Source organism: Ciconia boyciana, chromosome 3 (genome assembly GCF_034638445.1).
Source record: "Ciconia boyciana chromosome 3, ASM3463844v1, whole genome shotgun sequence".
In the NCBI taxonomy this organism is placed as follows: domain Eukaryota; kingdom Metazoa; phylum Chordata; class Aves; order Ciconiiformes; family Ciconiidae; genus Ciconia; species Ciconia boyciana.
This window is the reverse complement of record NC_132936.1, coordinates 110,319,983-110,334,313: the sequence shown is the minus strand read 5'-3', so window position 1 is coordinate 110,334,313 and position 14,331 is coordinate 110,319,983. Positions and strand designations below refer to the sequence as shown.

At 54.6% G+C, this 14,331-nt stretch overlaps 1 long non-coding RNA gene across 1 annotated transcript; it reads right to left on the bottom strand.

Annotated features, from left to right (window-relative positions):
* Window positions 1-1,407: 1,407 nt before the first annotated feature.
* LOC140650308 (uncharacterized) lies at window positions 1,408-5,602 on the bottom strand. The gene is made up of 3 exons (XR_012041919.1): window positions 5,347-5,602; window positions 3,360-3,444; window positions 1,408-1,751 (listed from the first exon to the last, which is right to left on the bottom strand). It is a non-coding gene; the product is annotated as an uncharacterized lncRNA (long non-coding RNA).
* Window positions 5,603-14,331: the final 8,729 nt, after the last annotated feature.

Genomic DNA, 14,331 nt, shown 5'->3' with positions numbered 1-14,331 from the left:
CATTTCAGTGCGTTCAGTGCACTTCAGTGCATTTACTGCATTACAGGGACGGGCCGGCCTGGCCGCGCTTGCAGCCCGAGGTCCCACGGAGCTGAGGACTTCCAGTTCTGCCGTGGGAATGAATTTCCATTCCGCATGAAGCCCCCCGTCAGGGGACATCCTTCAGGTGAGAGCCGTGCTCCCGAGTCCTGCCCACCGGCGGGTTTTGCTCCGGCACGGGGCGAGAGCAGCCGCGGAGCTGCCGGCAGCGCTGGTGCGGCTCCCGACGGCTGCCGGGCGAGGCCTCCCTCTCCACCCGAGCCCCCTGGAGACGAGGAGGGGGCAAAAAGCCCCCGCGGACCTCCCTCCCAGGCAGAGAGCCGCTGCACCGATGCCTCCGCTTCATCCACGCACCTGCCCGTCCCTCCCGACACGGACGATATGAAAAGCCCAACCAGCCAGCGCCACCCGCGAGGGAGACCAGATTTACGGGCAACGAAACCCACCCGTGCCCCTCCCGTGGGCACGGAAAGTAGCAGGGCGCCAAGGCCCGCGGGGGTGCCGGGGAGCCCCCGGGAGGCCGGGGAGCCCCCGGGGGCGACGCGGACCGCGGCGGGGCCGAGCCCCGCAGGGCGCTCCGGAGGCGGCCGGCCGGGCTCCGCACGGGAGGCGGAGGAAAAGCAGCCCAACAACCCCCTCTGCTGTCAGGAAACATGATGGCACCGGCTGTGCGCACCGCCGGCGGCTCTTCCCCTTCTTGGAGGGGGGCAAAGCAAAAAAACCCAAAGAACCCAGCCCTTGCAGGTCATTCAGCCTGCCTGCAGAATGCAGCCAGCTGGACTCATTTTTCCATTTAAAGCATAAAGAAGTCTGTGCCGGGGAGAGGAGGAACAGCCATTAGCGAGGTCTGCTCGTTTCGAGTAACACGTGAGGTCTCCGGCCCTTGGATAAAGTCAGTTTGGGTTTTAGACACACAGGCTGCTGCTGCTCAGGTCTGTGGGCTCTTATGCCTTGATCGCTGTTGTGCCACCTGGGTGGGTGATGGCAGGTAAATTTGCTGCTAGGGAAGAGGTTGAGGGTGAGAAGAAGGAAATGAGGATTAAAGGCGTAAAGGTCACTACTTAGGAATGCCCCTTCTTCCCCATTCCCAAAAGAAATGAGCTGCTGCTGTACAAAGCTGCTCTGCAACCGCAGCTTCTGCCAAATCCCTTTGCTCTTGCAAATCGTGACCTCTTTGGACATGGGGCTAGTTCTCTGACATTTGGCTTTGCCTGCTGAGGATGGAGGGCAGCAGGGCATAAAAAAGGGCAGATGCGTTCCTGTTATGTTATCGTGTTGGTTTTGGCCTGTTCTACATAGTGGCCTGTTGCATTTTAGAAACACTTCAACATTTTAAAGTAACTTTAATAGTAAAAAATGCTGCGAGTCTTTCTTCTTTCCATCCCCGCTCCAAATGCTCCAGGTGGGCTTTGCTCTTTCTTGCAAAGCCTGCTGCAGCTAGGACCTTTTTGATCAGGCGGATGCTCTCGGCAGCACCCCTCAGCCACGAGGGGTACCATCCAGCTGCGACGTGCAGGGCTCGGGCATCGGGAGGAGTGAGCACCTCGGTGAGCCTTGGGGAGCCCTGCAGAGCTCACGGTGCTGCAGGCAGTGCAGGTCAGGCTGGGACACCTTTCCCTTCTCCAGAAGGCTCCTGGCACGGTTCACCCACAGTCCAAGACTTTTCCTCGATGGCTTGTTATTAAAACTGTACAAATAATAAATTCTTCCTCCTATTAATCAAATCAGAAAGAAGGTCAACTGGGTTCATTTTAGATCAATCTGAAGCGAACGTTTCTGGTGGTTTGGGTTTCTCAGCAAATTGAAAAATCGTCCCCAGAAGACACTGTCTGAGGCCAACCAGGAGGGCTTCGCTGTACTTGGTTTTAACCCTGCTGTCTGCAACGCTGCCGTAACTCCCTGCTGACTTAGAGCGGCGTTTGCAAGCATTCTTCTTTAGTCCAAACCAACCTTTTTTTAGTGGATAAATGATTGGTACCACCATGCCCCGGAGCTCTATTCCTATACTAGCCAGGGATGCTCGAGTGTCACCCAGGGTCAGCTCATGACTTTGGCATCATGTGCTCTTGCCCCAGCCAGGCAGAAAGGCAAATAGATGATTTCTAGACAGGTAGGAGAGTTCTCTTCCAAAAATACACTAGGAAATCCTCAGTTGTCACTCAGGTCTCGCTGTTCACGAGAGAGGAGGAGCAAGAGGTCCAGAATATGAACCGAAGTCTGGACGTGGCCTTGCATGCTTCCGCCACTGTAATGTGAGCTTTTTTGCCAGGCCTGCCAAGAGGCGGGGCAGTTAGTGTCCCTTGCCACTTAAAAAAGAAAACAAAGGTCCCATTAGATGCACTTCAGTTAGGGACTGAAGGGGATGTCACTACCTTTTGAAAGTCAGATGCACGGGAAATCAAGACATCTTCTTCCTAACAGCCCGCTCTGCTTCCTCTACCTTAACGACACCCCCTGCACCCAGACCCGAGCTCTGCATCCCAGGACCCCTGCTTAAGGGATCTTGAAATTCCTATTGATTTCAATGGGATCAGGTTCACGCCGCTTAACTGTTTGCCTGCTGGAGCAAGGAGCCGGTTTCTGAGTTGCTGCCTATCACTCGCGTGCTGCAGCGGGACTCATCAGGCCCCAGGACAGCATATTCTTGGCTGCACCAAAGGACAGTACATCGTGTTTTGTCCTTGCAAAAGGTTGTTATAAATGGTTTAGTTTCAAGAGAGCTCAATTAGATCTGGGAACTCTTGCAACGACTTTGTTCCTAATTATGTCTCAGAGACTTTGCAGTAGCCAAAAGACAAATGGATGCCGAAGAAAGAAGCAAACAACAGTGGGCATTTCCATGGTGTCCTCTTTGCTGCTTATTGCTCTGCCCTGTCCTCTACCGAGTACTTCCAGCACTTCACTTTTCACTTCCCAAATTGTCAGATTTCTCTTCCTAAGTTTCTATGTGTCTCAGTGCAGCCGAGCACACTGCCTGCTGATGGCACCGTCCCGTTGCCTTTGGGAGCCGAGAAATTTGGAAAATGAACATTGCTGCACCTGAAACTGCCCTGTGCCGATGCTGCCATGCAGCGGCTTTCGATCTCTTTCCAAAGTCCGCAGGAGATCAGCCCTCACCGATGACTTCTAGCTAAGAAAGATAATGAAACCCTCGGGACATCAGACTGGCAGATGCTTTTTAATGGGACCTGATTGTCCTGAGTCCTGAGAGTGGCCTGATTTCTTGGGGATTACAGTCGGCCTTATTTCAACTTTCATCTCAGCTGAACATGGTCACCAAAGTCAGGGCAGTTCTCGGGGTGGACAGACTCTGTACGTACCAGTCCTCTTAGAGAAAACCACCTGGGTGCTCTCTGCGGGTGCTCCCTTCTTCCCAGTGCTGGTGCCGGCCCTGGGGCTGCCTTTCTGCAAGTCAAAAACAGACATTTACTTTCCTTTTCTCATTTTCCCCAGCTATAAAAATACACCTATGGATGGGACTATCATTAACAACAATGTTCATTAAGTCATGTTTTTGCTGCTTTGTTTGCAGTGACTCATACTGTAATTCTTGCAAGTATGGGTCAAACAGGAGCCAGCGCTCAGCGACCGCAGTCCTGGCTCTCCCGCATCCTAAATGCTGACCACCCCAAGGCAGCGGGAAGGACTGTCCTGTTGATGACTGAGAGATGAGGTGTCCCTGAGCCAAATCCTCTTTCCAGTTAAAGCAACAGCAAATGGTCTGCTGGTTCCCTGCCAGCTGTAAGCAGCAGTTTTTGTCCTTTGGGACCGATCCCACGTCCTGTCTCAGCAGCCTCGGTGCAGACGCAAGGCTGGCCCCAGTAAGGGGTTGGGCTGGTTTCCCCCCCTCCTTGTCTTCCAAGCCCTTGTGCTACCGTGCTCACGTGTTGTGCCCGGGAGCGGGCTGACAGCTCACATAATGCCGACTGGCAGGTGACCACGGGAAATACAGCACAGGTCACGTCTCTGCAAGCCAGGCTCAGCCTAAGTCTCCCAAGATGCGTCACTAAGACTCTTAGGGCTAAATCCCTCCCTGCATAAGTGCAGCCAGCAGCAGCCCTGCAGCAGGGATGCACTCGGGCCCCCCCAGATGCAGCCCACTCGGCTGCTGCTGCTCTCTGCGTTTCTAACTCGGCTTGTCAAATTGCTTGTTGCGAGCTCTCCTTAACCAGGACTTTACCTTTCAGGAGCCCACAGCAACTGGAAAGACTTTACCTTTCCGTACCTGAGAGCAAGGTGTGCAGCTGGGGAGCGAAACCCTGCGGGGCTGCCCGTTGTTGGGGGGATGCGACCATCCAGCAGCTTCGAGGCAGCTGTGATCTGGGGAGCCTCGCTTAGAAAAACCGGCTCTTGCACAGCAGCAGGGCTTCACACCGCTCCGGATGCAGTTCAGCACTGCTCCCTGCCTCTCATGGGCAAGGAAAGGGAGAAGGGACAGGAAGGTGGCTGGCTCCTTGGCAGAGCGGGGGTACAGCCTGCCTCCTGCCTGCCTGCACCCTGCCTTGGCTGAAGGCAGGCACTCGCAGGGGGTCAGGCTGGCCTTTGGCTGCAGATTCCCCACAGCACCTCTTTTGCAAAAAAGCCAGGCACTACCCAAGCATCTCTCGCACAACTGTCCCCACGTGAACCCAGCCTTGTCCTAACTCCACGGCTCCCATTTCTTGCCAGTCAGGTCCGAGCCACCCAGCCAGCTCACGTTCATCTCTCCCCACCCTGTCTTTCCTTCTCCCCTCCTCTCCTGGGATCCTGTCTCTACTAAACTGGTCTCACCAGTCTCCATGTGGATTTCCTGCCTTGTCTGAGGCAGGTTGTCACACGTGTCCTGGGCAGGCTTATTTCTGCCCCCTCCCTTGCACCCCGCACTGGGGAGCCTTGCGTCCTCCCGGAGCAGAGGCAGGGCACCCCGTCCCCTGGCAAGGCAAGCAACAGCACCTCTCTCCAGGGCGAGGGGGAGGCCTTCTCCTTTCTTTCCCCATGAGAAAAAGATAGGTATAATATCCACACAGCCCCCAGGCGGAGCAGACACCCGCCGAGTATCGCCCTGCTACCCACAACAATGACGCTGTAACGAAGGGCCTCCACAGACGGCAGCTTCGGAAAGATTTAGTAATTAGTGCCCGAGACAGCAAAGAGCTTTGCAAGAAAGCTGAGAGCATTCCCGAAACTGCTCATTAAATCTACGGCTCCTCAGAGCCGAGCAGCTGGCTGGTGGCTTCCCAGGCAGGGCAGGGGCAAGCTGGGGACCGGGCTGGGCCAGCACCCTGCCCGCCCTCCTGCCTGCACCTCGGCCACCGGCTCAGCCCTCACCTTGCGGCGGGGTGCCCCGTCTCCCCTCCGAGGAGCTGTGTCCTTTTCAGGCTGAAGATGTCTGCGTGGTCAGTGCCCGGCGGCTGCAGCATCCTCAGCCGGGCGTGTGCTGGGCTTTGCTGCTCTCCCCCTCGGGGGCCTTTGCGGTGGTGGGGACCGTACCCAGAGCCAGAGCCCCGTGGCTTTGCGAGTGAGACAGGCGTGTTGGTGGGGTGGCCTGGAGACCGCATGGGAAGATGTGATAAAAGTCACGCTTGCTTTTTCTCCTGATGGCTCCGCTGTTACGCACGCTGCTGCTCCACTCGGTCATGGCTTCGTTTCTGGGTGCACACAGAGAGGGGCTGGAGCAGAAGAGGCCGTTCACCTCTGTGAAAAGGTTTCATAGAAATATTCTTTAATTACCTGGGGAAATAAGTGATTAAAGCTAGCCTACAGAACTTACAGCTGCAGGACACTGCTGAAATGCCCATGCTTGAGACCAGCTGGGTGGGTATTATTGTGATTGGGACATTGTTTTAAGTTACCTGGAGGTGGGTTGGTCCCATCTGGAGAGGAAGAAGCAAAGGGGGGGTCTCACTACTGTCACCCCCCCACCCTCGGGGGCTTGGTGAGAAGGTGGAGCCAGACTCGTCTTGGAGATACATAGCAAGAGGCAACCGGCGCAAGCTGCAGCGAGGGAAGTTCTGGTTAGAGAGAAAAACGTTCATGGTGGGGATGGTGAGGCCCTGGAACCTGTGCCCTGGGAGGCAGTGGGATCTCTGCTCAGGGAAGTGCTCATAGCTCAGCTGGACCAGCCGTCGGCAACCTGCTCCAGCTTTGCAGGTCAGCCTGGCTCCGAGCAGGGGCTGGACAGGAGATGCTGGACCAGGTCCCTTCTGCCCAAAGCTGCTTTGTGAGCCTGTGGTCCATGGCGTCCACATCCACGAGATATTTCCAAAGTTGACCTGAGGGTTTCCTGATGCACCACATCACCGAGGTTGCTACAGGGCTCGTGCCAACGGGGCCGTGTTGGGCTTAACCCCCAGGACCCCTAAATCAACGCCCTAAACCAGCCTCAGCCCCGCAGGATCTCAGCCTCCACCACCTCCACAAGTCCCGCAGGCAGCCGCGGGCAGACCTGGAGTTCTTAACCAGGGGAAATCATGGGAGTTTCAGGCGAGAGGTTGTGGTCTGTCTCGCAGGTAGGTTTGTCAGCCATGGCATTTGACACAAATCTTGTTCGGGAGCTGGAAGAAGAGAGCTGTGGTAGGGGTTCGTCTCCTCCTTGCCAGAGACAGGGAGATGACAGCAGAGTATCTCTGTGGTTCAGGGACCTTGCCGTTTTGTTTCTGTTACAGAGATTAATGAGAGACTGAAAGACAGGTGCTGCACAGTGCTGGACCCAGCTGTGTATAAAAATACACTGTTCCATCCATCTCCACATAATAAACACATTAAAAGGGAACGAGGTGTGTCTCTAACCATCTCCAAGGCTTTACGTGGGCCAAGCTGCTTTTTTTTTCCTTTTTACAACAAATGGAAGTAGAGCAGCGGGCTGGTTTCAGGGGAGAGAAAGGAGTGGGAGGCAGAATATCACATCCTATTTCCTCTTTTAAACACTTGGCAAGGGAGCGGACTTTCCATTCCCATCTGGCACAAGCAGACTAAACACAGGTTCCCTTCTGATAGCCATCTGCACTCTTCTGCTACCTTTTCCCATCAGTCTTCTGCAGGCAAAACGCAGACCCGCACACTATTTAAAGATACTTGAATTTAGGGAGTGCAACCAAATGATCCCTTTTAGTTACCTTCCTTCCAAGTCACCGAGCGGCGAGCGCCAAGCCAAACAATAACCCCGGTTAATCAACAGGCTCAAGACATGAAAGCAACTCCATTTCCTATTTGTGAATGCACAGATGTTGTTTATCTTGGATCTCCCCTTGTTGGTCCCCCAGGATTAAATCACAGGCCTTTAGGTGGAGCGTGAGTGATTACTTTTCTATCAAAGCAGCCTGCAGCAAGGCTTGGCCAGCCCCGTTGCTCTACTTTCCTTCTTCCCATCTCCCTAACGATGGGTGTCTTTGCTGGTCCAAGGGCTCTCCACAAGAAGTGGGGCTTACCACGGCACCCAGGAGCATTGCCTCCAGAAACGCTCACCACCGCAGAGCCAGGTTATCTCTGCAAGGACCCACACCAGGCACACCCTCAGGATGGCGAGGCTGATAGCTCTCAAGAGGCAGGCACTGGCAAGGCTGGGCCACCCCAGGTGCTGATAAGGGAGAGGAGCTTCCTTGCATGCAGACACGGATGCGGGCGCCTGACTCCTCTGCAGCTCCATGTTCATCCAGCCAGTCCCACCTTACAAACCCAGTGTGGTTTTGGCCAGGTCAGGGAACACCATGTTTCAAGTGAGGTGCTGGCTTTGGTGGTGGTCCAGTAGCTCGGACTACTGTAAGAAAGACCATCCCTGGCCAGGCCCCTATCCCATCCCTCGCGTCCAGGCACCGCAGCTGAGCCGCAGGTTTTGACCATGTCCAACGTACCCCAGTGAATCTGTTGGCTCCATTTGTGAACCAGCTTGGCCCCCATGTGTCCCGCAGTGCTGAGACCCTGTGGTCCATGGCTGGGTGAGGAGGATGATTCCTCCTCCACACAATCCAAGATGCTCTGAAGGTCCAGGGACATCTGCCACCCAATGCCAGCTCCAGCCACCTCGCTCAGCCCCGGCAGGGGTGGCTGCTAGTCCTCCTGCCTGCTTATGTAGCCTTCAATTTCAAGTGGAGAAGGCCATCCTCGTCCTTCCCCACGCCTGTCAAACTGCTATGGAGCCCAGCTAGCCCGGCCTGATCAGCAAACCCGCCCGCAGGGGTGGCTGTGCATCACGGAGGTGTTGGCAATGCTCACGCATGGGGTTCACAGAGCATTTTGAGAGGCTGCGTGTGGGATGAGTGCCACTTCTTGTAGCATCAGTTGTGACTGTGCTTGCAACCTGCTTCCTCGGCTGTCGAATGCTCTTTTTTTTGGGGGGGGAAGGAAGCCATGGCGATAGCTCTCTGTATTGCAGAAACACCCTGACTGCAAGACAAAGCTGGTGGTGGCTGAGGCTGAGTTTGGAAAGACACCTTCCCACCCACAAACCCTCTGGCGCCGTCTGCCTCCTAAATGGGACTCCCCTCCACAAAACCAGCACACAGGCTTCCTCCGTAGCTGTGAAACGCCGAGCAGCTCTGCGTACGGCGTGACTCGTCTGTCCCGTACGTGAAGATAAATCGGTGCGTGTGCCCACCCAGGGCTGGGCTGCGGCCGCATCCCGCAGAGGCAACGGTGTGGAGATGCTGCAGGGCTGCGTGTTCCCGGCAGAGAGCGTGTCCCGCACACGCCGGCGAGTGCAGGCAGCCTCGCACACCAGGAGGAGGAGGAGGAGGAGGAGGAGGAGGAGGAGAACCGTGGGTCCAGACCTCGGCAGCCAGCCGCTTTCCAGGCTGGGGCCCTGCTCACCAGGGCTGCAGGTGCAGCTTTAGTGTGCCTGACGTCGCTCCAAAATGACTCAAAGCCCTGCGCGAGCATCAGCTCGTGCCGCTGGTGCAGCTCTGGAGGCAATTTTCCCCTAAGGTGCTATCTGCAGGAGTTTCAGTGCCCAGGTTTCAGTGGCAGGTAGGGGAGCTGCCCCCACCTACGGGCACGGGGTGGGATGGGGGCCACCGCCTGTCCTGGGTACCCTCAGCAGCTGGGAGCGGTACCCGCAGCGGGGCAAAGGGGGTGGGTTTTCCCCTGGTGCAATTGCACCGAGGTCGGTAGAGGTAGGTGAGCAGAGAATTTGTCTCTTCTGTTGTGGCATGACTGAGCTGGCTGATTACAATTTTTCAACAGTAGTGACAGATTTAAGACAAAGCCCGTCCCTTCCCCTGTGGGCTGACCAGACGATGCAGCTGGCAGAGGACAGCAGCCATCAGCGGCTTCCTGCCTTGGGAAGTGCCCAGAGCCGTGCAAAACTAACCGCAGTGACCCTCGCTGGAACCCTCGCAGTGACCCTGGTCTTGCTGGAAGAAGGGGTTGCATGGTGAAGACTGTCCCCCACCCCCACATCTGTAACCACACGGGATGTGAGGAGCTGGGGCCGGGGTCCTTTCCCTGCTGCTTTGGGAGCGGCAGGAGTAGTGGTGGATGAGGGGAGGGAGGAACCGTCCTGCTACATCGTTATTCTGGGCGGTGGGTCATGAGGCAGGGAGCAAGATGCCTCACCGGGAGCAGGAACACTTGTCCCCGTCGGGGCCAGGTTGCAGCCTTTGGAAAGGGAGGGAAGAGCTGCCGCTGGGTAGGCGCAGGACTGCAGAGCTGAGCTACTTTAGCTATTCATTCCTCGAGTCCCCAAAGAAGCAATTACTGCATCGAACTCTGTCTTAGCGAGCTCTCAGGGCAGAAGGCAAAAGGATAACTAGCCTCTGCTCCTAAGTAGGAAGCTGAGGATTTCATGGGATTGATTCTTGCTTCTTGACAGATGTAGGTCTTTTTAGGTTAGAGTTAAGGTCGGTGCTGAGCATCATGGTTTGATTTAATAGGCGCCAGTAAGAACCTTTCATCAAGACCAGGATGGGACAAGCTCATGACCATACGGGACCACGCTGGCTCTTGCACACACGCAGGAGAGAGCAGGGAGACAAGCATGGCCAAGACCCGTGCGGTCAGAGTCCCTCTCTCCCGAGTGCCTGGATCCACTCCCCGAGCCTGGACGTACCACGAACCCAGAAGAGCTGGATGCCTGCGAGGAGTCAGACCTCCCAGCGCATCCTGGTTCAGGTGTCCTCTGCCCCTCATCTGCACTGTGGACGTAGCTCTTCCGAGTCTGCCTTTAAAAGGCTTTTATCCAACAACCAGTGGAGCTTGGGGCTGAATGCTGGGTGAGCAACTATCCTCCTAACTTCATTAAACCTTCAGTACTGATTTTCTCTCCTCAGTCCTTTCAACTCTTCTCAACGAAGCCAACCCCGCTGGGGAAACTCCTGGGGGCTGCCTTGCACCCACCCATTCAGCCCCTCCCACACTTTGTGGTGGGGACGCGATGGTTTACCTGCACTTACAGTAGCCAAAGCTAGAGCATTGGCTCAGTTATATTGGGACAGATGTGCCTGACATTGATAACGTTAGTCCTCTTTCCGTGCAAAAATAGTATTACTGGTGTAAAAGCTGCTTTGTGCTATTATAGCAGCAGCCACAGCGGAGAGCCGCATTGCTTTAATTACGGCAGCAGAGCCAAACAAGTACAACAGCAGAGACGAGATCCTACAGAAGCAATAAATTCCCCCAGTCAGCGCCTGTGTTTTGGTGCCTTCTTGATGCTTGGATTTACACGTTGCCTCTCTCCCTCTTAGGCAGGGGACTCGCCTCTGCGTTTCTCAGGCCCCTGCTGTCTCCCTGGTGCTAGCAAGTGGCCTGCCAGAAAGTGGGAAGGGCTGGTGTTGCCTCGAGGGTCAGCTCTTCTCAGGGAACTACTCATCTGACCAACAGATTAAAAAAGGGAAATAAAACCAGCAGGACACCCTGTTAAAAAAAATAAACCCGTTAATAAATAAAACCCTAGTGTAATGAAAAGGTGAAATGCAGTGATTTAGTAAGGGATTCAATTTTTAAAATGAAAATATCTTCCATACACTGATTTCAGCCAAAATGCATTTCACTTCCCCTGACAGAATATAAATACTAACCCAGACACTCTTTGTTCTTAATGTGTCCTTTTGTATTGCCATCATCTGGAGCCGAGCTGAGAGCTCGCATCTCCTGCTGGCTTCCTTGCGGACGCTGGGTCCTCGGTGCATCTCCAGAGCAGACCAGCGAGGATGCGTTCTCCTCCCCTGAACACGGGCTCTGCTGCTTATCCACGCTGTTTCAGAGCAGATCTCCTGCGAGTGCTGTCAGGGTTCAGCAGGAGGGAGATGACACCTCCTTTTGCAGGAACCTGAAGGAGGTGCTAGTGGGACATCTAAGCCACGTGAGGTCCCCATCAAACCCCCATGCCCTGGGTTTCGGGACTGATTCGCTGCTGCTCAGTGGACTTTACCTTATTGCAAAATAACTGCCCATCTGGTGGGAGCAGCGGGCAAGGGAGAGGGCCAGGGAAGAGTAAAGATGATGCTGTTTCAGCCTCTCAGCTGTGGGCTCCAAGAAAGAACCCCCCCCAGTCGCTAGTTTTTAACAGCACAGAAAACAAGGGCATGGGCTGCTTTTATACCCCCTTCCTCTGCCCCTCTCCCCGTCCGCCATGATTTTTATGCCGTGCCCACACAGAAAGTCAGGGAAGAGCTTTGCAGGCATCGCCTTCCCCTTGTCCCCCTCACAGACGAGCCCCAAGTGACGGACGTGCCCGGGAAGCCTGTAGGCTATGTGGGGGCACGTCCAGGACCAGGCGCTGGGTGAAACACTGGCCAGGATGGGCATGGGGCTAACGAGCCGCACTATCTTTAGCAACGGAGAAGAAAAGTGAGGAAATCCATGGACAAAATAGGGTCATCATATTTTAGGTTTCTCAAGCCAGAGATGCGACCGTGTCCTCTGTCCTTTCCTCCCCTCCATCGCCGCCCCCGCCGCTCTCCTCCCGGTTATCTACAGCAGCTGTCACCGCACAAGCAAAGGCCCCAATTCAGCAAAGCCCTTAAGCACAAACTTAATTATCAGGACAAGCTTAAGGGCTTTGCTGAATTGGGCCTGCAGAGCTGGATTGAAACTTGCTGAGCCCTCCCAGGCCAGCCTTGCCGGAGGGCTGCGGGCTCGGCTCCCACCACGGCCCCTTCTTTCCTGGGCATCAGTGTAAAATAAAACCAGAGGCAATGTTGCAAAAGCAGATCCAATTCCCAGCCCCTTAGCAGCCCATCCAGGTCCATAAAATCAAACCCTCTGCTCTGCCAGCTGTATCCATCCTCCTTGCTTCTTGACTTGGGGCACAAACCCCATTTTTCCTCTCTGCTCCCCAACCCGCCTCGCAACCAGGCGTGCGGGGCAGGACGGCTGCACGTTGAGTGGCTTTTTCTTCTCAAGCACCATCTGGAAGTCACCGTGAAATGTGATGCTGCGTGGAAAGTGGCTGGAAAGAGTGACACTGTGAGAGCCTATTTTTTTTTCCAAGGAAATAAATAGACCGTGCGCCACAAGCACAGAGAGGAGAGGGTTCGTGCTGGGTCAGGCACAGATAGGGCCGTGCAGGGACAGCCCAGGGTTTGTTCGAGCAGTAGTCACTGCCTCTTAGGAAGCTTTTGCTGGGCAGAGGCCTATGGGACAGTCTCCGGTGACGCTACCGAGGTGGCAGGCTGCGGATGGCAGTGGTTTCAACCTGTCCGTAGCATGCCCGGGTATGCAAACTATTTATAGGAGGCCATGAAACATGGGGGAGCAAAGCAAGCTCCTGCATGGTGCACAACAACTCCCATGGGTGCAGGTACCAGGAATCAGGGAGAGGCTGACCACCACTGCCTTCTCAACTGAGGAGGGGGGATTTAACGTCCCGGGTGCTGGCAGGGGTGTCAGGCGAGCTGGAGCTCGAGGCCTGGCTCTGACATGGTTGCGGCGATGGCCTGGATTCAACTATTTCAAAGGGCACCAGCCGGTCAAATCGAGCCCCAAATTTAAATTTGTTAAAATAACTTTTTGCGGAACATTAGGATGAAGAGCAATGTTTCCATGGTTTTGTTTTTAAATTCCGAGTGGGAAGAGTTTATTTTTTCACTAGGAAAATTTCCCTGTAGGATTTGCGATGCTGGCTGGGAGACAGGAGCCAGTGAGCTCCGCTCCCGAATGGAGGTGACCCCAGGGGTGACCCTGTGCTGGTCACGTCGCCTCACGCAGCCTTACTTATCCCCCCAGCAAAAGGGAGGCAGCAGCGTGTACGGCTGCGGAGGGTCTGGGATGCCGGCGCTGCTGCAGGGATGCTCAGCCCCATGGCTACCATGCAGTTAGCCCCTGTGGCTGTTGGATCTAAATCTGGACGAGTAGTATGGTTATATTTGCATGGTTGGAGGTAAATGCAACGAAAACTCACACTTTGTAAGCAGGTTAGGGGAAAACCTGGGGAAATGACCCCCCAGTAGTTTTATTTCTCCTCGGCTCTGGCTATACACAGGTGCCTTCTGTAGGGATAGCGATGGTCTGTTCTTCACCGGCGTGCTGCTCCTGCTAGATTGCTGCTGATTTTTAATGTACAAGTGAACGGTTGTTATCACTTGTTTCTCTTCCGTTGGTTTATACTGTCCCAAAACCCAAAACATTACGGAGATTTATAAAATTAACTGAAGGGAAAAGAAAAAAAAGGCATGAGAGCTCATCTGGTTTCAATCAGCTCAGTGCCCTGGAAATCAGTTTACCCCAGCTGAGAGTCCAAGTGCTGCTGCTTCTACCCCCAGGTGACCAGGTAGTCCCAAGTGGTTAATGCAAAAGCAGGCAGGAGCGAAACAGGAGTCTGGTGAGCACCTGAGATGAGGAAAGAAGTGGAAATCAGGGCAGGCTGGGCTCCATTTACTAGAACTGGCTGAAAACAAGAGGCAAAAAAATGGCACTTTGAAGAGCTTGCATCTTGCTCCCGTCACTGGAGCAGAGGAAGAGCACAGTGGTTCATTCTCATTTGCGATTGATTAATTAATTAATACTTTGATCAGATCCCATTTTATTCTCTCCTGTGTACTGCTTCACGGCTGTGGAGCCATGGATGGCAGGAAACTCCTCTTGCTTTGCCCCCTGAGAGGAGTGAGAATTTGGCCAAAAGGATCTGGGGCTTAATGAAAACTGATTGCTTGGACACGCAGATTTCTAAGGCTCAGCAGCTCGAGCGTTAATGGGGCTCCTTCACTTTCAGCCCAGACATTGATATAAAGCTTTATCTACAAGGGAAAGCTTGTTCTTATTAAGGTAGGTGCTGCAGATGAGGGTATAACAGCTCCTCCTGCTCCACCTCTGTAGCCCCAGCTTTTCATACCTGGCTGGGGCAAGCAAAGAAGAAGGAGGCATAGCTATTACAGGACAACT